The sequence below is a fragment of the Leuresthes tenuis genome, unplaced genomic scaffold (genome assembly GCF_036924035.1).
Source record: "Leuresthes tenuis unplaced genomic scaffold, fLeuTen1.0.hap1 SCAF_14, whole genome shotgun sequence".
In the NCBI taxonomy this organism is placed as follows: domain Eukaryota; kingdom Metazoa; phylum Chordata; class Actinopteri; order Atheriniformes; family Atherinopsidae; genus Leuresthes; species Leuresthes tenuis.
In genome coordinates this window covers 33,152,311-33,173,954 of record NW_027325368.1, presented here as the reverse complement: position 1 = coordinate 33,173,954, position 21,644 = coordinate 33,152,311, and the positions used below count along the sequence as shown (strand labels likewise).

The following is a 21,644-nucleotide window of genomic DNA, read 5'->3' as shown; positions in this document are numbered from 1 at the left end:
GCTCTTTCTAGTTATTATTATTATTATTCCGTACGTTTTTTGATACTCAACTAGTTCTACAATCTTTGACCGATTTCAACAAATTTGGTATCAAAACGTTCAGCTCCTTCAGGAGATGATGGCTATTATTTTTCATATTTATAACTTTTATACTTTTTAAACTATTTAACTTTTATTCAAATTTCCCCCTCATTCAAATGAATGGCAATTTCTTTCAACTCTTCAAAAACTTCCTCCTCTTTCCAACCTAACTAGTTGAGCATACGTTCAGCTAGAGACACCATTCAAACTTTAAAATGTTCACAAGACATTCAGCTATTATCTGATTATACAGATTTTTCAAATATTCAGCCAATTTTGAAATATGACAGTTTAAAAAACATGAACATTTTTGCTCCTTCTTGATTCTTATGCATGAGAAGATTAGAGTGGCAGACTGATCATTTTAACTTTTTCTGATATTCAAACAAATTGCTCTAACTTTAAAACTGTTCAACTCAGATAAACAAATTATACCTTAAAATGTAGGTACACTTGTCCTCTTTCAGCTGATGTGACTACTAAATAGCTCACATTTACAGAATTTCAGCTATGAGCCTTGAAGCGAGAGAAACTTTTCAATTTCTCTCACTAACTCCAATGTAAATTTGGTGGAACGCCTGAGACAGGTTCAACTGTGTTCAACCTGCTGCCGTTTAAATTTTTTTCTCTCCATTCAAATAAAAACTACATTGCTGCGTTCCTCCAAGCCTTCTGCTTCTTACGGTCTTCAAATTATTTTCCTCGCTCTTCCGGTTTTCTCACAGGAGGTCATAGTATCCAAATATGCAATTTCTGCAGGTTACACAGGGAGAGAGCTCGTTAAGCTGCAGCTGTTGACAAACATTGCTGTCACTGATGACATCACTCTTCCACTCCCTGCTGTATATTACACTGAAGCCATTTTTACTATTATTCACTTGATTTCTGATAAATTTCAAATAGATTCAGCTATTTGAGCATGTTCAACTAATCCATTCAACTTAAAATGCATTCTCACTGCTGTTTCGCAGGAACAGCTCTTTCTAGTTATTATTATTATTATTCCGTACGTTTTTTGGCACTCAACTAGTTCTACAATCTTTGACCGATTTCAACAAATTTGGTATCAAAACGTTCAGCTCCTTCAGGAGATGATGGCTATTATTTTTCATATTTATAACTTTTATACTTTTTAAACTATTTAACTTTTATTCAAATTTCCCCCTCATTCAAATGAATGGCAATTTCTTTCAACTCTTCAAAAACTTCCTCCTCTTTCCAACCTAACTAGTTGAGCATACATTCAGCTAGAGACACCATTCAAACTTTAAAATGTTCACAAGACATTCAGCTATTATCTGATTATACAGATTTTTCAAATATTCAGCCAATTTCGAAATATGACAGTTTAAAAAACATGAACATTTTTGCTCCTTCTTGATTTTTATGCATGAGAAGATTAGAGTGGCAGACTGATCATTTTAACTTTTTCTGATATTCAAACAAATTGCTCTAACTTTAAAACTGTTCAACTCAGATAAACAAATTATACCTTAAAATGTAGGTACACTTGTCCTCTTTCAGCTGATGTGACTACTAAATAGCTCACATTTACAGAATTTCAGCTATGAGCCTTGAAGCGAGAGAAACTTTTCAATTTCTCTCACTAACTCCAATGTAAATTTGGTGGAACGCCAGAGACAGGTTCAACTGTGTTCAACCTGCTGCCGTTTAAATTTTTTTCACTCCATTGAAATAAAAACTACATTGCTGCGTTCCTCCAAGCCTTCTGCTTCTTACGGTCTTCAAATTATTTTCCTCGCTCTTCCGGTTTTCTCACAGGAGGTCATAGTATCCAAATATGCAATTTCTGCAGGTTACACAGGGAGAGAGCTCGTTAAGCTGCAGCTGTTGACAAACATTGCTGTCACTGATGACATCACTCTTCCACTCCCTGCTGTATATTACACTGAAGCCATTTTAACTATTATTCACTTGATTTCTGATAAATTTCCACTAGATTCAGCTATTTGAGCATGTTCAACTAATCCATTCAACTTAAAATGCATTCTCACTGCTGTTTCGCAGGAACAGCTCTTTCTAGTTATTATTATTATTATTATTCCGTACGTTTTTTGGCACTCAACTAGTTCTACAATCTTTGACCGATTTCAACAAATTTGGTATCAAAACGTTCAGCTCCTTCAGGAGATGATGGCTACTATTTTTCATGTTTATAACTTTTATACTTTTTAAACTATTTAACTTTTATTCAAATTTCCCCCTCATTCAAATGAATGGCAATTTCTTTCAACTCTTCAAAAACTTCCTCCTCTTTCCAACCTAACTAGTTCAGCATACATTCAGCTAGAGTCACCATTCAAACTTTAAAATGTTCACAAGACATTCAGCTATTATCTGATTATACAGATTTTTCAAATATTCAGCCAATTCTCAAATATGACAGTTTAAAAAACATGAACATTTTTGCTCCTTCTTGATTTTTATGCATGAGAAGATTAGAGTGGCAGACTGATCATTTTAACTGTTTCTGATATTCAAACAAATTGCTCTAACTTTAAAACTGTTCAACTCAGATAAACAAATTATACCTTAAAATGTAGGTACACTTGTCCTCTTTCAGCTGATGTGACTACTAAATAGCTCACATTTACAGAATTTCAGCTATGAGCCTTGAAGCGAGAGAAACTTTTCAATTTCTCTCACTAACTCCAATGTAAATTTGGTGGAACGCCAGAGACAGGTTCAACTGTGTTCAACCTGCTGCCGTTTAAATTTTTTTCACTCCATTCAAATAAAAACTACATTGCTGCGTTCCTCCAAGCCTTCTGCTTCTTACGGTCTTCAAATTATTTTCCTCGCTCTTCCGGTTTTCTCACAGGAGGTCATAGTATCCAAATATGCAATTTCTGCAGGTTACACAGGGAGAGAGCTCGTTAAGCTGCAGCTGTTGACAAACATTGCTGTCACTGATGACATCACTCTTCCACTCCCTGCTGTATATTACACTGAAGCCATTTAAACTATTATTCACTTGATTTCTGATAAATTTCAACTAGATTCAGCTATTTGAGCATGTTCAACTAATCCATTCAACTTAAAATGCATTCTCACTGCTGTTTCGCAGGAACAGCTCTTTCTAGTTATTCTTCCGTTTCCGTCACGTTTTTCGGCGCGTTACTCGGCCCGCAGCGAAGGTCCGACTAAAATAAAAAATACATGGCTGCGTGCGCGCCGATGGGCAGAAGTGTGCTATTACTTTTCTCTCTCATTACTCGAAAGAAATAGCGGATAAATGGGAAAAAGCGGGCAAATTGTCAATGGGAAAATGAATGGAGAAGGCCAAAAAGAGGCAGTTTGGGGCTCGAAGAGCCCCAAACTGCCTCACACGGGAGGCCTCTGAACTCAGCCATACAGCGTCACACACACATCATTCAAAGTTTGTGTGTGACAGGAAAGACTCAGCTTTAACTGTGGTAAAGGGCTTGTTAATAGCTTATACGGCTTTGACACAACGGCAGTTTACGTTTTAGGTGTCCAGAGGAGGTCGTCTGATGTCAGTTACACTGTAACTGTCACTCTAAAAATCTTTAAAAAACAATTTCTCGAACAAATGCCTCTCACGTCCAAAATATCTGCCTGATCTTGATAAATTATACATCAAAACGTAGGTATTTTAGTTGTCTTTCACCCAATGTGACTGTCATTGAGCTGGGCCTCACAGATTTCTCACAAATCCCCTCTGAGCGCAGAGAGGGAACATTCCATCCCATTATAAAACGGCCGAGCCCTGAAATCAGTGTGAAAAATCATTTTAAAACTGCCATAATAAAGGAGCCACGGGGGTTAGAAGAATAAAAATGACACCGCTGGCTTCCCCCGGGCCTTCTGGCGCTCACGGTGAAAGAATTATTCGGATACGACTTCTACTTTTCGAACAGCGAGCGTTTTGTTCCAGATTTCTGCCTCAATATGAAAACCCCATGATTTTAAGGGGACAAAGTGAGGTGCAGAATTCGGCAGTTGGCAGGCACAGCTGTTGCCCATAGCAACTAATGCTGACCACACCCAAGAAGGCTGCCCTGTTCTATCACAGCTGATGAGGGCAGAGCCAAGATGGCGGATGAGGGCAGAGCCAAGCAGGCTGGCCTGCTGTAACAGCATTATGCCAGCCTGTTTTATCTGTGCTCCTAATACAATATAACATGACAGCCTCTGTCTGTCAGCAGGCAGCCAAAACTGTGAAAACAGCTTAATGCCAGCTGCTCACGAGACAAATGCGCGCGACAGCGCGCACTGACCCAACAGCGTCATGCTAGCCGCTCACGAGACAAATGCGCGCGACAGCGCGCACTGACCCAACAGCGTCATGCTAGCCGCTCACGAGACAAATGCGCGCGATAGCGCGCACTGACTCATATGCTTTCCATTATGATCAACACATCTATCATAACAGCGTCATTCTAGCCCTCACGAGACAAATGCGCGCGACAGCGCGCACTGACTCATATGTTTTCCATTATGATCAACACATCAGCTGTGATAACAGGTTCGTGCCACTCACGAGACAAATGCGCGCGACAGCGCGCACGGACTCATATGTTTTCCATTATGATCAGCTATCAACAGCGTCATGCTAGCCCTCACGAAACAAATGCGCGCGATAGCGCGCACTGACTCATATGTTTTCCATTATGATCAACACATCAGCTGTGATAACAGGTTCGTGCCACTCACGAGACAAATGCGCGCGACAGCGCGCACGGACTCATATGTTTTCCATTATGATCAACACAATCAGCTGTTTTAACAGCTTCATACCAGACGCTTGACGACACACGTCAGCAATTCCACTGTTTTCATTGGTTGTTGGATCGTCACTTCGCCCCTGCTTCTTCGAATATTCTTGAGTAGTCTTTCTGTCTGGCGAGCTTTGTTCAGGTAAGATCTATTTTTTGCTTGGTTTGGTTATATTGAACATTATCTGTCGTTGATCGTGGCGGAAATATGACCGTCCTCCAGTTAAATAAAGACGAGGTATTTGCTAATTTTCCTTCCGCCGATGTTTCGGTGTGGCTGCCTTGTTTAGCATGCTACACTATTAGCCCGCTGTCTGGCGTGGAATGCTGTGAAAGCTATGAATTTACGTTGTGGTTATATTGAACATTATCTGTCGTTGATCGTGGCGGAAATATGACCGTCTCCCAGTTAAATAAAGACGAGGTATTTGCTAATTTTCCTTCCGCCGATGTTTCGGTGTGGCTGCCTTGTTTAGCATGCTACACTATTAGCCCGCTGTCTGGCGTGGAATGCTGTGAAAGCTATGAATTTACGTTGTGGTTATATTGAACATTATCTGTCGTTGATCGTGGCGGAAATATGACCGTCTCCCAGTTAAATAAAGACGAGGTATTTGCTAATTTTCCTTCCGCCGATGTTTCGGTGTGACTGCTTTGTTTAGCATGCTACACTATTAGCCCGCTGTCTGGCGTGGAATGCTTTGAAAGCTATGAATTTACGTTGTGGTTATATTGAACATTATCTGTCGTTGATCGTGGCGGAAATATGACCGTCTCCCAGTTAAATAAAGACGAGGTATTTGCTAATTTTCCTTCCGCCGATGTTTCGGTGTGACTGCCTTGTTTAGCATGCTACATTGTTAGCCCGCAGCCTGAACTTGAACGCGCTCGACGGCAAAAGCTTGTTCAAATTGAACTTGTTGGAATATGAATTTAATGAGTTTATTTCAGTATAAGGCTTGTGTTGACTAGTTATATTGAACATTATCTGTCGTTGATCGTGGCGGAAATATGACCGTCTCCCAGTTAAATAAAGACGAGGTATTTGCTAATTTTCCTTCCGCCGATGTTTCTGTGTGCCTGCCTTAGCTTAGCATGCTACATTGTTAGCCCGCAGCCTGAACTTGAACGCGCTCGACGGCAAAAGCTTGTTCAATTGAACTTGTTGGAACATGAATTTAATGACTTTATTTCAGTATAAGGCTTGTGTCTAGTGGTTATATTGAACATTATATGTCGTTGAGCTTGGCGGAAATATGAACGTATTTGAGTTAAACAAAGAATAAGGTATTTGCTACATTTCCTTCGGCTAATGTGTCTGTGTCTCTGCCTCATGTTAGCATGCTACATTGTTAGCCCGCAGCCTGAACTTGAATGCTCTCGACGGCAAAAGCTATGTGCTGGTGTGTGAATGCATTGTGATTTGAACAGAATATGGCTTGTGTTCAGTGCTCATTTAGCTTATTTATCCATTTTTATGTCTATTTATTCATCTATTTATTCGTCTATATATTCTCAAGTCATGAGCACTTTTGAATTATAATCATGGTATTTTATTTGACAGTTGGCAATTATGTTAATTATTGTACATATCTTCCAATCAGTGAAATATGAACTTTGAGGATCATGGCTTAACTAGTAGAGTGTGATTCTTCCTGATTGCTGTACCGTGCTGGCACGGTGATGCTTTGACAATTAGTTTATCATCCTTGACCATGTTTTTGTGAGAAGAGCTTGTTCAGTCGGAGAGCTACACCACCAGTGATGAGAAGCTCAGAGAAGGCAGACAGGACAGAGACGGAGCAGCTTCAGTCAGACAGAGAAAAAGATGAAACTGAGGTAAATGTTGGAGTCAAAGGTTCAGAGTTACACCTCACACTTCACTCTGTTTAACGTGAATCCTTAACTCATAACATCACCAGATTGTTCCATTTATTCATTAGAAGTTATCATGCTTTTGTTTTTCTTCTGTCAGAGAAACCAAACACCCCCCCCCCACCAGAAAACACTGATGCAGCATCTTCAGTTGGAGAAGCAGGACCTCATTAGATGTAACGCTGCACTTACAGGTGAGACTTCTACATGTATGAAGACAGTTTCAGTGCTTTTCATCATGTGTGCTTGGTGCTAATTTCATGATTGTTGTCTCCAGCTTTTAAAACATGAGCAACCAGCATGAATCCAGACTACAGTCATCATGCAGATGCTGCAGAGACAGACAAAAAGGTCTAAAGTAAGTACTGACACTTCCCCTCACAGCTCACATACAGTAAGGATGTCTGTTTATGATTAATGCTGTTAATGATTGTGTGTCCAGCTTTCCATCTGAGGTCCTGCTGAACCGAACACCTGCCCTTCCACAGGAGGATTCAAACTGCATCGTGACGTGTCCAAGGAGAAGAACTATGAAAAAAGGTGAGTGTTTTTATCTTTACTCAATACATTGATTGTACTTTGGATATTTTTTGTGATGAATCAAAAACAAGAAAATTTATCTACATGAAACTCAACATTTGGTTTCCTCTCTTTTTGTCTTATGAAGCAGAGAAGGACTCCCATCAGCTGCAGTGACCCAAACAACCTTGAGCAAACACAGATGTGACCGAGGACTCCGATGAAGACTGGAGTTTCTATCACCATAGGACAGAGGTAAGATTTGAATGTTGTTGGGTTTAATGTCCTCATGTCTTCCTCTTACTGTGATGGTGAATGCTTACAGATATTTCTCTACACAGGGACCCCTATTATAGACTGTGACATGTTAAAGTTTATCAAAACTGACTGAATTATAATGAGCTGTTGTTGCTAAATAAACACATTTAAACTGTCAGTATGTCTGAACATTACTTTCTGTCCTCCTCCTCTGGGATCTCTGCTTCAACCCCCCCAAAAGGGGACTCGGTTGGCTAAAAGACCAGTAACTGAGCAGGTGATTGGCTGTTTAAACTCTCCTCCTTAATCAGGTAAACATAATGGCTGCCACCATTTAAAGTGTAAAGTGGTTCATTGTGTGATTAAGACATTAAAAACCTTGTTTAAGCCATCTATTAAGCCAGCCGTCTGTCCCTCATGCTGCCCAAAGCAGGCAGGTTTCACCACAGCAGGCCAGGATCTGAAATGTTAAACTATGTTTCAGCTTATCTCTGTACCTTAGTTTAATACTGGATTTGAAATACCTAATGCTTGACTGGCAACTAGCAGGTCTCTCAGCACAGCACAGCTCTCATCTGTGTGTGTGTGTGTGTGTGGACGGGCAGAAGACGGGCAGCAGCTGGGCACCCATCAAAATTTCTTCAGAAATTTTCTAGTTATGGGTGCCCCATGCCATAGGCAGGGCACACATATTACTATTGCTCATACTTATTATTATTCTCCCGCTTCCGTCACGTTTTTCGGCGCGCTACTCGTCCCACAGCGAAGGTCCGACTAAAATAAAAAATACATGGCTGCGTGCGCGCCGATGGGGAGAGGTGTGCTTGTATTTTTCTCTCTCATTACTCGACCGGAATAGCGGATAAATGGGAAAAAGCGGGCAAATTGTCAATGGGAAAATGAATGGAGAAGGCCAAAAAGAGGCAGTTTGGGGCTCGAAGAGCCCCAAACTGCCTCACACGGGAGGCCTCTGAACTCAGCCATACAGCGTCACACACACATCATTCAAAGTTTGTGTGTGACAGGAAAGACTCAGCTTTAACTGTGGTAAAGGGCTTGTTAATAGCTTATACGGCTTTGACACAACGGCAGTTTACGTTTTAGGTGTCCAGAGGAGGTCGTCTGATGTCAGTTACACTCTAACTGTCACTCTAAAAATCTTTAAAAAACAATTTCTCGAACAAATGCCTCTCACGTCCAAAATATCTGCCTGATCTGGATAAATTATACATCAAAACGTAGGTATTTTAGTTGTCTTTCACCCAATGTGACTGTCATTGAGCTGGGCCTCACAGATTTCTCACAAATCCCCTCTGAGCGCAGAGAGGGAACATTCCATCCCATTATAAAACGGCCGAGCCCTGAAATCAGTGTGAAAAATCATTTTAAAACTGCCATAATAAAGGAGCCACGGGGGTTAGAAGAATAAAAATGACACCGCTGGCTTCCCCCGGGCCTTCTGGCGCTCACGGTGAAAGAATTATTCGGATACGACTTCTACTTTTCGAACAGCGAGCGTTTTGTTCCAGATTTCTGCCTCAATATGAAAACCCCATGATTTTAAGGGGACAAAGTGAGGTGCAGAATTCGGCAGTTGGCAGTTGGCAGGCACAGCTGTTGCCCATAGCAACTAATGCTGACCACACCCAAGAAGGCTGCCCTGTTCTATCACAGCTGATGAGGGCAGAGCCAAGATGGCGGATGAGGGCAGAGCCAAGCAGGCTGGCCTGCTGTAACAGCATTATGCCAGCCTGTTTTATCTGAGCTCCTAATACAATATAACATGACAGCCTCTGTCTGTCAGCAGGCAGCCAAAACTGTGAAAACAGCTTCATGCCAGCTGCTCACGAGACAAATGCGCGCGACAGCGCGCACTGACCCAACAGCGTCATGCTAGCCGCTCACGAGACAAATGCGCGCGACAGCGCGCACTGACCCAACAGCGTCATGCTAGCCGCTCACGAGACAAATGCGCGCGACAGCGCGCACTGACCCAACAGCGTCATGCTAGCCGCTCACGAAACAAATGCGCGCGATAGCGCGCACTGACTCATATGCTTTCCATTATGATCAACACATCTATCATAACAGCGTCATTCTAGCCCTCACGAGACAAATGCGCGCGACAGCGCGCACTGACTCATATGTTTTCCATTATGATCAACACATCAGCTGTGATAACAGGTTCGTGCCACTCACGAGACAAATGCGCGCGACAGCGCGCACGGACTCATATGTATAATTTTCCTTCCGCCGATGTTTCGGTGTGACTGCCTTGTTTAGCATGCTACACTATTAGCCCGCTGTCTGGCGTGGAATGCTGTGAAAGCTATGAATTTACGTTGTGGTTATATTGAACATTATCTGTCGTTGATCGTGGCGGAAATATGACCGTCTCCCAGTTAAATAAAGACGAGGTATTTGCTAATTTTCCTTCCGCCGATGTTTCGGTGTGACTGCTTTGTTTAGCATGCTACACTATTAGCCCGCTGTCTGGCGTGGAATGCTTTGAAAGCTATGAATTTACGTTGTGGTTATATTGAACATTATCTGTCGTTGATCGTGGCGGAAATATGACCGTCTCCCAGTTAAATAAAGACGAGGTATTTGCTAATTTTCCTTCCGCCGATGTTTCGGTGTGACTGCCTTGTTTAGCATGCTACATTGTTAGCCCGCAGCCTGAACTTGAACGCGCTCGACGGCAAAAGCTTGTTCAAATTGAACTTGTTGGAATATGAATTTAATGAGTTTATTTCAGTATAAGGCTTGTGTTGACTAGTTATATTGAACATTATCTGTCGTTGATCGTGGCGGAAATATGACCGTCTCCCAGTTAAATAAAGACGAGGTATTTGCTAATTTTCCTTCCGCCGATGTTTCTGTGTGCCTGCCTTAGCTTAGCATGCTACATTGTTAGCCCGCAGCCTGAACTTGAACGCGCTCGACGGCAAAAGCTTGTTCAATTGAACTTGTTGGAACATGAATTTAATGACTTTATTTCAGTATAAGGCTTGTGTCTAGTGGTTATATTGAACATTATATGTCGTTGAGCTTGGCGGAAATATGAACGTATTTGAGTTAAACAAAGAATAAGGTATTTGCTACATTTCCTTCGGCTAATGTGTCTGTGTCTCTGCCTCATGTTAGCATGCTACATTGTTAGCCCGCAGCCTGAACTTGAACGCTCTCGACGGCAAAAGCTTGTTCAATTGAACTTGTTGGAACATGAATTTAATGACTTTATTTCAGTATAAGGCTTGTGTCTAGTGGTTATATTGAACATTATATGTCGTTGAGCTTGGCGGAAATATGAACGTATTTGAGTTAAACAAAGAATAAGGTATTTGCTACATTTCCTTCGGCTAATGTGTCTGTGTCTCTGCCTCATGTTAGCATGCTACATTGTTAGCCCGCAGCCTGAACTTGAATGCTCTCGACGGCAAAAGCTATGTGCTGGTGTCGAAAGAGTCAGAATGTGAATGCATTGTGATTTGAACAGAATATGGCTTGTGTTCAGTGCTCATTTAGCTTATTTATCCATTTTTATGTCTATTTATTCATCTATTTATTCGTCTATATATTCTCAAGTCATGAGCACTTTTGAATTATAATCATGGTATTTTATTTGACAGTTGGCAATTATGTTAATTATTGTACATATCTTCCAATCAGTGAAATATGAACTTTGAGGATCATGGCTTAACTAGTAGAGTGTGATTCTTCCTGATTGCTGTACCGTGCTGGCACGGTGATGCTTTGACAATTAGTTTATCATCCTTGACCATGTTTTTGTGAGAAGAGCTTGTTCAGTCGGAGAGCTACACCACCAGTGATGAGAAGCTCAGAGAAGGCAGACAGGACAGAGACGGAGCAGCTTCAGTCAGACAGAGAAAAAGATGAAACTGAGGTAAATGTTGGAGTCAAAGGTTCAGAGTTACACCTCACACTTCACTCTGTTTAACGTGAATCCTTAACTCATAACATCACCAGATTGTTCCATTTATTCATTAGAAGTTATCATGCTTTTGTTTTTCTTCTGTCAGAGAAACCAAACACCCCCCCCCCCACCAGAAAACACTGATGCAGCATCTTCAGTTGGAGAAGCAGGACCTCATTAGATGTAACGCTGCACTTACAGGTGAGACTTCTACATGTATGAAGACAGTTTCAGTGCTTTTCATCATGTGTGCTTGGTGCTAATTTCATGATTGTTGTCTCCAGCTTTTAAAACATGAGCAACCAGCATGAATCCAGACTACAGTCATCATGCAGATGCTGCAGAGACAGACAAAAAGGTCTAAAGTAAGTACTGACACTTCCCCTCACAGCTCACATACAGTAAGGATGTCTGTTTATGATTAATGCTGTTAATGATTGTGTGTCCAGCTTTCCATCTGAGGTCCTGCTGAACCGAACACCTGCCCTTCCACAGGAGGATTCAAACTGCATCGTGACGTGTCCAAGGAGAAGAACTATGAAAAAAGGTGAGTGTTTTTATCTTTACTCAATACATTGATTGTACTTTGGATATTTTTTGTGATGAATCAAAAACAAGAAAATTGATCTACATGAAACTCAACATTTGGTTTCCTCTCTTTTTGTCTTATGAAGCAGAGAAAGACTCCCATCAGCTGCAGTGACCCAAACAACCTTCAGCGACCACAGATGTGACCGAGGACTCCGATGAAGACTGGAGTTTCTATCACCATAGGACAGAGGTAAGATTTGAATGTTGTTGGGTTTAATGTCCTCATGTCTTCCTCTTACTGTGATGGTGAATGCTTACAGATATTTCTCTACACAGGGACCCCTATTATAGACTGTGACATGTTAAAGTTTATCAGTTTATCAAAACTGACTGAATTATAATGAGCTGTTGTTGCTAAATAAACACATTTAAACTGTCAGTATGTCTGAACATTACTTTCTGTCCTCCTCCTCTGGGATCTCTGCTTCAACCCCCCCAAAAGGGGACTCGGTTGGCTAAAAGACCAGTAACTGAGCAGGTGATTGGCTGTTTAAACTCTCCTCCTTAATCAGGTAAACATAATGGCTGCCACCATTTAAAGTGTAAAGTGGTTCATTGTGTGATTAAGACATTAAAAACCTTGTTTAAGCCATCTATTAAGCCAGCCGTCTGTCCCTCATGCTGCCCAAAGCAGGCAGGTTTCACCACAGCAGGCCAGGATCTCAAATGTTAAACTATGTTTGAGCTTATCTCTGTACCTTAGTTTAATACTGAAATACCTAATGCTTGACTGGCAACTAGCAGGTCTCTCAGCACAGCACAGCTCTCATCTGTGTGTGTGTGTGGACGGGCAGAAGACGGGCAGCAGCTGGGCACCCATCAAAATTTCTTCAGAAATTTTCTAGTTATTATTCTTCCGTTTCCGTCACGTTTTTCGGCGCGTAACTCGGCCCGCAGCGAAGGTCCGACTAAAATAAAAAATACATGGCTGCGTGCGCGCCGATGGGCAGAAGTGTGCTATTACTTTTCTCTCTCATTACTCGAAAGAAATAGCGGATAAATGGGAAAAAGCGGGCAAATTGTCAATGGGAAAATGAATGGAGAAGGCCAAAAAGAGGCAGTTTGGGGCTCGAAGAGCCCCAAACTGCCTCACACGGGAGGCCTCTGAACTCAGCCATACAGCGTCACACACACATCATTCAAAGTTTGTGTGTGACAGGAAAGACTCAGCTTTAACTGTGGTAAAGGGCTTGTTAATAGCTTATACGGCTTTGACACAACGGCAGTTTACGTTTTAGGTGTCCAGAGGAGGTCGTCTGATGTCAGTTACACTGTAACTGTCACTCTAAAAATCTTTAAAAAACAATTTCTCGAACAAATGCCTCTCACGTCCAAAATATCTGCCTGATCTTGATAAATTATACATCAAAACGTAGGTATTTTAGTTGTCTTTCACCCAATGTGACTGTCATTGAGCTGGGCCTCACAGATTTCTCACAAATCCCCTCTGAGCGCAGAGAGGGAACATTCCATCCCATTATAAAACGGCCGAGCCCTGAAATCAGTGTGAAAAATCATTTTAAAACTGCCATAATAAAGGAGCCACGGGGGTTAGAAGAATAAAAATTACACCGCTGGCTTCCCCCGGGCCTTCTGGCGCTCACGGTGAAAGAATTATTCGGATACGACTTCTACTTTTCGAACAGCGAGCGTTTTGTTCCAGATTTCTGCCTCAATATGAAAACCCCATGATTTTAAGGGGACAAAGTGAGGTGCAGAATTCGGCAGTTGGCAGGCACAGCTGTTGCCCATAGCAACTAATGCTGACCACACCCAAGAAGGCTGCCCTGTTCTATCACAGCTGATGAGGGCAGAGCCAAGATGGCGGATGAGGGCAGAGCCAAGCAGGTTGGCCTGCTGTAACAGCATTATGCCAGCCTGTTTTATCTGTGCTCCTAATACAATATAACATGACAGCCTCTGTCTGTCAGCAGGCAGCCAAAACTGTGAAAACAGCTTCATGCCAGCTGCTCACGAGACAAATGCGCGCGACAGCGCGCACTGACCCAACAGCGTCATGCTAGCCGCTCACGAGACAAATGCGCGCGACAGCGCGCACTGACCCAACAGCGTCATGCTAGCCGCTCACGAGACAAATGCGCGCGATAGCGCGCACTGACTCATATGCTTTCCATTATGATCAACACATCTATCATAACAGCGTCATTCTAGCCCTCACGAGACAAATGCGCGCGACAGCGCGCACTGACTCATATGTTTTCCATTATGATCAACACATCAGCTGTGATAACAGGTTCGTGCCACTCACGAGACAAATGCGCGCGACAGCGCGCACGGACTCATATGTTTTCCATTATGATCAGCTATCAACAGCGTCATGCTAGCCCTCACGAAACAAATGCGCGCGATAGCGCGCACTGACTCATATGTTTTCCATTATGATCAACACATCAGCTGTGATAACAGGTTCGTGCCACTCACGAGACAAATGCGCGCGACAGCGCGCACGGACTCATATGTTTTCCATTATGATCAGCTATCAACAGCGTCATGCTAGCCCTCACGAAACAAATGCGCGCGATAGCGCGCACTGACTCATATGTTTTCCATTATGATCAACACATCAGCTGTGATAACAGGTTCGTGCCACTCACGAGACAAATGCGCGCGACAGCGCGCACGGACTCATATGTTTTCCATTATGATCAACACAATCAGCTGTTTTAACAGCTTCATACCAGACGCTTGACGACACACGTCAGCAATTCCACTGTTTTCATTGGTTGTTGGATCGTCACTTCGCCCCTGCTTCTTCGAATATTCTTGAGTAGTCTTTCTGTCTGGCGAGCTTTGTTCAGGTAAGATCTATTTTTTGCTTGGTTTGGTTATATTGAACATTATCTGTCGTTGATCGTGGCGGAAATATGACCGTCCTCCAGTTAAATAAAGACGAGGTATTTGCTAATTTTCCTTCCGCCGATGTTTCGGTGTGGCTGCCTTGTTTAGCATGCTACACTATTAGCCCGCTGTCTGGCGTGGAATGCTGTGAAAGCTATGAATTTACGTTGTGGTTATATTGAACATTATCTGTCGTTGATCGTGGCGGAAATATGACCGTCTCCCAGTTAAATAAAGACGAGGTATTTGCTAATTTTCCTTCCGCCGATGTTTCGGTGTGGCTGCCTTGTTTAGCATGCTACACTATTAGCCCGCTGTCTGGCGTGGAATGCTGTGAAAGCTATGAATTTACGTTGTGGTTATATTGAACATTATCTGTCGTTGATCGTGGCGGAAATATGACCGTCTCCCAGTTAAATAAAGACGAGGTATTTGCTAATTTTCCTTCCGCCGATGTTTCGGTGTGACTGCTTTGTTTAGCATGCTACACTATTAGCCCGCTGTCTGGCGTGGAATGCTTTGAAAGCTATGAATTTACGTTGTGGTTATATTGAACATTATCTGTCGTTGATCGTGGCGGAAATATGACCGTCTCCCAGTTAAATAAAGACGAGGTATTTGCTAATTTTCCTTCCGCCGATGTTTCGGTGTGACTGCCTTGTTTAGCATGCTACATTGTTAGCCCGCAGCCTGAACTTGAACGCGCTCGACGGCAAAAGCTTGTTCAAATTGAACTTGTTGGAATATGAATTTAATGAGTTTATTTCAGTATAAGGCTTGTGTTGACTAGTTATATTGAACATTATCTGTCGTTGATCGTGGCGGAAATATGACCGTCTCCCAGTTAAATAAAGACGAGGTATTTGCTAATTTTCCTTCCGCCGATGTTTCTGTGTGCCTGCCTTAGCTTAGCATGCTACATTGTTAGCCCGCAGCCTGAACTTGAACGCGCTCGACGGCAAAAGCTTGTTCAATTGAACTTGTTGGAACATGAATTTAATGACTTTATTTCAGTATAAGGCTTGTGTCTAGTGGTTATATTGAACATTATATGTCGTTGAGCTTGGCGGAAATATGAACGTATTTGAGTTAAACAAAGAATAAGGTATTTGCTACATTTCCTTCGGCTAATGTGTCTGTGTCTCTGCCTCATGTTAGCATGCTACATTGTTAGCCCGCAGCCTGAACTTGAACGCTCTCGACGGCAAAAGCTTGTTCAATTGAACTTGTTGGAACATGAATTTAATGACTTTATTTCAGTATAAGGCTTGTGTCTAGTGGTTATATTGAACATTATATGTCGTTGAGCTTGGCGGAAATATGAACGTATTTGAGTTAAACAAAGAATAAGGTATTTGCTACATTTCCTTCGGCTAATGTGTCTGTGTCTCTGCCTCATGTTAGCATGCTACATTGTTAGCCCGCAGCCTGAACTTGAATGCTCTCGACGGCAAAAGCTATGTGCTGGTGTCGAATGAGTCAGAATGTGAATGCATTGTGATTTGAACAGAATATGGCTTGTGTTCAGTGCTCATTTAGCTTATTTATCCATTTTTATGTCTATTTATTCATCTATTTATTCGTCTATATATTCTCAAGTCATGAGCACTTTTGAATTATAATCATGGTATTTTATTTGACAGTTGGCAATTATGTTAATTATTGTACATATCTTCCAATCAGTGAAATATGAACTTTGAGGATCATGGCTTAACTAGTAGAGTGTGATTCTTCCTGATTGCTGTACCGTGCTGGCACGGTGATGCTTTGACAATTAGTTTATCATCCTTGACCATGTTTTTGTGAGAAGAGCTTGTTCAGTCGGAGAGCTACACCACCAGTGATGAGAAGCTCAGAGAAGGCAGACAGGACAGAGACGGAGCAGCTTCAGTCAGACAGAGAAAAAGATGAAACTGAGGTAAATGTTGGAGTCAAAGGTTCAGAGTTACACCTCACACTTCACTCTGTTTAACGTGAATCCTTAACTCATAACATCACCAGATTGTTCCATTTATTCATTAGAAGTTATCATGCTTTTGTTTTTCTTCTGTCAGAGAAACCAAACACCCCCCCCCCACCAGAAAACACTGATGCAGCATCTTCAGTTGGAGAAGCAGGACCTCATTAGATGTAACGCTGCACTTACAGGTGAGACTTCTACATGTATGAAGACAGTTTCAGTGCTTTTCATCATGTGTGCTTGGTGCTAATTTCATGATTGTTGTCTCCAGCTTTTAAAACATGAGCAACCAGCATGAATCCAGACTACAGTCATCATGCAGATGCTGCAGAGACAGACAAAAAGGTCTAAAGTAAGTACTGACACTTCCCCTCACAGCTCACATACAGTAAGGATGTCTGTTTATGATTAATGCTGTTAATGATTGTGTGTCCAGCTTTCCATCTGAGGTCCTGCTGAACCGAACACCTGCCCTTCCACAGGAGGATTCAAAGCAGAATGAAGCAGAGAAAGACTCCCATCAGCCGCAGCGACCCAAACAACCTTCAGCAAACACAGATATCACAGAGGACTCCGATGAAGACTGGAGTTTCTATCACCATAGGACAGAGGTAAGATTTGAATGTTGTTAGGTTTAATGTCCTCATGTCTTCCTCTTACTGTGATGGTGAATTCTTACAGATATTTCTCTACACAGGGACCCCTATTATAGACTGTGACATGTTAAAGTTTATCAGTTTATCAAAACTGACTGAATTATAATGAGCTGTTGTTGCTAAATAAACACATTTAAACTGTCAGTATGTCTGAACATTACTTTCTGTCCTCCTCCTGTGGGATCTCTGCTTCAACCCCCCCCAAAAGGGGACTTGGTTGGCTAAAAGACCAGTAACTGAGCAGGTGATTGGCTGTTTAAACTCTCCTCCTTAATCAGGTAAACATAATGGCTGCCACCATGTAAAGTGTAAAGTGGTTCATTGTGTGATTAAGACATTAAAAACCTTGTTTAAGCCATCTATTAAGCCAGCCGTCTCTCCCTCATGCTGCCCAAAGCAGGCTGGTTTCACCACAGCAGGCCAGGATCTCAAATGTTAAACTATGTTTCAGCTTATCTCTGTACCTTAGTTTAATACTGAAATACCTAATGCTTGACTGGCAACTAGCAGGTCTCTCAGCACAGCACAGCTCTCATCTGTGTGTGTGTGTGTGTGTGGACGGGCAGAAGACGGGCAGCAGCTGGGCACCCATCAAAATTTCTTCAGAAATTTTCTAGTAATACAGTTAAAACTTAAGCTCTTGCACACAGCAGACCCAGGCATTACACTTACCACTTTGAGACCACGATGCAGCTCCTATAACGAAGAGAGTCAGGCCACTTCGACTAGTGTCCTATTAAAACATGGAGGTTGAGCCCAAGCCAACAACATACAGAAAAATATGAAAAAACTCTCTACCGAGAAGAATTGTTAGGAGCGGCGTTCATGCAGTCGTTCGCACAGGGTGAATCGGCGACCCCAGAAGTCTGTACTTAGCAGGCAATGGCCATACAGGTGAGGGAGGGAGCTTTATGTGCCACCAGCCGGCCCAGTGGCCAATAAAAGACAGGCACTGACATGGTGCAATCAGGGCCTACTGCCACATTTGAATTTTTTTTTTTTAAGAAAATTATTTAATAAAGTGTACACAGTGTTTTGAACTGTGAACCATGTCTCATTCCTGCCAAGTAGAACTTACTTGCGTGACCTTGACTAATGTAAACTGATTCTTTGGGTAAAAGTCCCAAGGTGGTGTTGTCAGGCTACCTGTAGGCTACGAGCAGGGCCTCGTCAGACTGTTACCATTTTGTACACAGACAATATTATATTGCTTTATGTGGGTCCTCCATTCACTCCCTTGCTGCACCGCCGGACCCATAACTAAGACTTCATTTTTTTCTGTCCACTAGTTGCCTCACAAGGTATAAATCCTGACATTTTCATCCTCTATATCTTAATGTCTTAATATGTTACAGTAGGGGAAAGTCATCCTGATAGCTGGACAGAATGCCACCAAAGAGTGCTCCCCCTGTGAATATCCCTATTCCCCCTTGTGTTTCAGGTCTAAAAGTCAGTAGCTTCACCTTTGTGCGAGGTTTCTGACCTGTTGCCTTATATTACATGAATCCTAAAATGTTTATCCTGAGACACGAGGCTCCTACACATATCAAATGTGACCTTCTGTAAACTTTTGAATGCACATGTCCAATGTTTCAGTACGTTTTGCACAAGTTGTTATTCTCTAACAAGGAGCTTAACTGCAAAACAGGTGTTTGATCCATGAATCGACCAATACATTTCCTGGTTGAATTAGAATTGGTATTTAAACAGTCCTCATCATGCTGTTCACATTTTCATATCATGAGACCAAGACGAAACCAAACAATTGATCAACAGTACCTTGCTATTGCGAGGCTTCAACCAGGATGTTCTCAGACGGATGTGGTGTTAGAAAAATTCACTCCCAGACAACGGCATAAAACTAAGAAATCCTCAGAGGCCTTAGTATTTTACTTGCATGGGCAGAACAACACACGAACCTTCTCTCTGCAGATTCACAAGAGTTCTCCACCGCGTGGTCGCCTCCCCTTGCCTTTTATTTGGTGACACACACATACATACATACAATCTTCTACATGCTTTCATGTACTGAGACCTGGTATATCTCCTGAGTCGACTTATTTGGGCAGCGTAAAGATAACAATCAGAGTAGAGACAACATTCCTCTTTAAAACACAGCTGTCTTTGTCTCCCCTCTTCTCCTCTTCTTGGGAAGTTCTGATATATAATGGCCTCTCTGGCCGTGACATTTATATACTGATAATAAGCAAACTTTTCAGACATGGCCATTGAGCGGAGTGTCAGTGTCATCAGCAGGTTGCAGCAGAGACTGGAAGAGTCACAGAAAGGCATTGAAGTGGACGTCCTTTGGCCACATCCCACACTGATGGACGTTTCATCGTGAACAGTGTCCTGTGGAACCGGTGATGAATGCCACTCAACTCCAGGCACATTTAAGGGAGGTGAGAGGCACCCAAGTGTCATATCAGACCATTTTAAATGGTTTACATCAGCGTGGTCTGCGTGCTAGACGACCTGCAAGGATACCTGACCACACCACCAGGCGAAGGTGTCATCGTCTTGCATGGGCCAGACATGACAATAAGTTGAGTTGTGAACAGCATGAGACGTCGTTGTCAAGCTGTAATTGATGCTCAAGGGCACATGACAAGTTATTGAGACAGTGACATTTTTTATTACGGTATACCTGCCACTGTTGTTTCTATAAATTGTTTGAGATGAGGAAATCACCAGTGCAAGCTTCTACTTAAATACCCTACTTTCATAATATAATATCACTGTCGTGTGAACTTTTTTACATTTTCCATAAATTTCACCCAAAAGCCAAATATCCCTAACTTTTTGTGAGTAGTGTGTACGTACATATGTGTGCACATATAATAGCTCAGGAGGAAGAGCAATAGTCTATCAATCAAAAGATCCCTGGACAACATGTAAAAGTGTCCTTGGGCAACCCTGTGTTGCCTACCAATGCCTCCATCAATGTATAATAGAGAAAAAAAGCACTATGTAGCCTCTTAACATTGTATAGAAGAAGACGTGTGAATTTGGGATATAGTGATAAGTGGGCTGATAAGTGCTTTGAGTAGTCTACTACAGGAGATAAGGCGCTATATAAGTATACTCCATTTACTATTTAGAAATATCAGTCACATAAATGTAACTTCATTACGAGTTTCAGCCAAACACTGACACATTTTCTCTGTTTCACCTAATGAAACCAGTTTAATGAGGTAAACAATGAAACACATTCACAAGTGACTGGGGCAACAGAGCAAGACAGTTAAAGCCAAGAAACAATTCTCACAGAAAAGACCTTTGGTTCTTGCTCTGAGGCTCAACCAGTGAGATTCCCTTCAATTACAAGGTACATATGGCATTAATATATATATATATATATATACATATATATATGCATTTACACATTTCAATATATTCTGCGCATTTCAGAATCAAGTCTCATTTATCCACTGACAGTCTTTGAGACTGTAAATGTAGTGATTTATTTTATCATTCTGTGGAAAAAAAAAGTTAACAGACTGAAAAGATTTTACAAGGTAACTCATATTGTCAAATACTGAAATAACCAGCTGTGCTGTGAGGAAACTAGATTTCAAACATTCCAACATTTTTCCCTTCATTATCCCTTGTTTGTCAGCTGTGCATCACGTAATGTGTCTGCCATGAGATGTAAATGTTAATTTGTAGCTAGTCTTTTCCTGATTGCTTTGTATTGGTAAATGAAGTAGACAAACAATAAAATAAAATGTTCACTATTTTGACCCAATTTTACCACATTTTTCCAAAGTTAAATAACAGATTGCGATGGAATCAGAGCACAGAAGTTTGATTTTTACCATCATTGGCTGTTTTATCAGCTGCTTGGCTACCAGGTGACAGGTCATTCAACCTAATTCTTGCAGGTATTCCAGCACTGCTGATGCATCCATGCAAAGATATTCACCAGTGTTTGCACAGATGATTTACTTTGTAACACATAAGTAATATGATTTCTTTTTTCAGTAACAAGCAGTTTAAGATATAACAATTAGAGTTATTAGAGGCTGCATAATTCAATGCAAAAGAAAAAGATTTGGTGGAGCTATCAGGCTATGAAAAATGATACGAGTGCCTCATATGGTTAAGAAGTAGTGCATCAGTACAGCTTGCTGGACATTAACTCACAT

The 21,644-nt window shown here is 41.8% G+C and overlaps 1 protein-coding gene and 3 long non-coding RNA genes across 4 annotated transcripts in view; 3 read left to right on the top strand and 1 right to left on the bottom strand.

The window, feature by feature from the left end:
- LOC140268581 (casein kinase I-like) overlaps positions 1-21,644 on the bottom strand; it is a 181,200-nt gene that overhangs the window by 81,956 nt on the left and 77,600 nt on the right. The gene's annotated exons all lie outside the window — the stretch shown is intronic.
- On the top strand, positions 6,822-7,249 carry LOC140269335 (uncharacterized). The gene is made up of 3 exons (XR_011907602.1): positions 6,822-6,910; positions 6,994-7,074; positions 7,159-7,249. It is a non-coding gene; the product is annotated as an uncharacterized lncRNA (long non-coding RNA).
- Positions 11,548-11,970, top strand: LOC140269192 (uncharacterized). The gene is made up of 3 exons (XR_011907589.1): positions 11,548-11,631; positions 11,715-11,795; positions 11,880-11,970. It is a non-coding gene; the product is annotated as an uncharacterized lncRNA (long non-coding RNA).
- On the top strand, positions 16,940-17,468 carry LOC140268431 (uncharacterized). The gene is made up of 3 exons (XR_011907536.1): positions 16,940-17,028; positions 17,112-17,192; positions 17,277-17,468. It is a non-coding gene; the product is annotated as an uncharacterized lncRNA (long non-coding RNA).